Raw genomic sequence first — 1,772 nt, forward strand, 5'->3', positions numbered from 1 at the left:
CACAATTGCACTCATCTCACACACTAGTAAAGTAATGCTTAAAATTCTCCAAGCCAGGCTTCAGCAATACGTGAACCGTGAACTTTGAGATGTCCAAGGTGGTTTTAAAAAAGGCAGAGGAAACAGAGATCAAATTGCCAACATCTGCTGGATCATCAAAAAAGCAAGAGAGTTCCAGAAAAAATATCTATTTCTGCTTCATTGACTAGGCCAAAGCCTTTGACTGTTGGACTAAGCCAAAGCCTTTGACTATTGGATCACAAGAAACTGGAAAATTCTGAAAGAGATGGGAATACCAGACCATCTCACCTGCCTCTTGAGAAACCTGTATGCAGGTCAGGAAGCAACAGTTAGAACTGGACATGGAACAACAGACTGGTTCCAAATAGGAGAAGGAGTACATCAAGGCCGTATATTGTAACCCTGCTTATTTAACTTATATGCAGAGTACATCATGAGAAATGCTGGGCTGGAAGAAGCACAACCTGGAATAAAGATTGCCAGGAGAAGTATCAATAACCTCAGATATGCAGATGACACCACCCTTATGGCAGAAAGCAAAGAAGAACTAAAGGGCCTCTTGATGAAAATGAAAGGAGAGTGAAAAAGTTGGCTTAAAGCTCAACATTCAGAAAACGAAGATCATGGCATATGGTCCCATCACTTCATGGCAATTAGATGGGGAAACAGTGGACACAGTGGCTGACTTCATTTTTCTGGGCTCCAAAATCACTGCAGATGGTGACTGCAGCCATGAAATTAAAAGATGCTTACTCCTTGGAAGAAAAGTTATGACCAACCTAGACAACATATTGAAAAGCAGAGACTTTACTTTGTCAACAAAGTTCTGTCTAGTCAAGGCTATGGGTTTTCCATTGGCCATGTATGGTTGTGAGAGTTGGACTATAAAGTAAACTGAGTGCCACAAAGACAGAAATATAGATCAGTGGAACAAAACAGAAAGCCCAGAGATAAATCCACGCACCTATGGACACCTTATCTTCGACAAAGGAGGCAAGACTATACAATGGAGAAAAGACAATCTCTTTAACAAGTCGTGCTGGGAAAACTGGTCAACAACTTGTAAAAGAATGAAACTAGACCACTTTCTAACACGATACACAAAAATAAACTCAGAATGGATTAAAGATCTAAACATAAGACCAGAAACTATAAAACTCCTAGAGGAGAACATAGGCAAAACAATCTCCGACATAAATCACAGCAGGATCCTCTATGACCCACCTCCCAGAATATTGGAAATAAAAGCAAAAATAAACAAATGGGACCTAATTAAAATTAAAAGCTTCTGCACAACAAAGGAAACTATAAGCAAAGTGAAAAGACAGCCTTCAGAATGGAGAAAATAATAGTAAATGAAGCAACTGACAAAGAATTCATCTCAGAAATATACAAGCACTCCTGCAGCTCAATTCCAGAAAAATAAACAACTCAATCAAAAAATGGGCCAAAGAACTAAACAGACGTTTCTTCAAAGAAGACATACAGATGGCTAACAAACATATGAAAAGATGCTCAACGTCACTCATTATCAGAGAAATGCAAATCAAAACCACAATGAGGTACCATTTCACGCCAGTCAGAATGGCTGCTATCCAAAAGTCTACAAGCAATAAATGTTGGACAGGGTGTGGAGAAAAGGGAACCCTCTTACATTGTTGATGGGAATGCAAACTACTACAGCCACTATGGAGAACAGTGTGGAGATTCCTTTAAAAACTGGAAATAGAACTGCCATACAACCCAGCAAT

The sequence above is a fragment of the Bison bison genome, unplaced genomic scaffold, assembly GCF_000754665.1.
Source record: "Bison bison bison isolate TAMUID 2011002044 unplaced genomic scaffold, Bison_UMD1.0 scf7180017861233, whole genome shotgun sequence".
NCBI classification, from domain to species: Eukaryota; Metazoa; Chordata; class Mammalia; order Artiodactyla; family Bovidae; genus Bison; species Bison bison.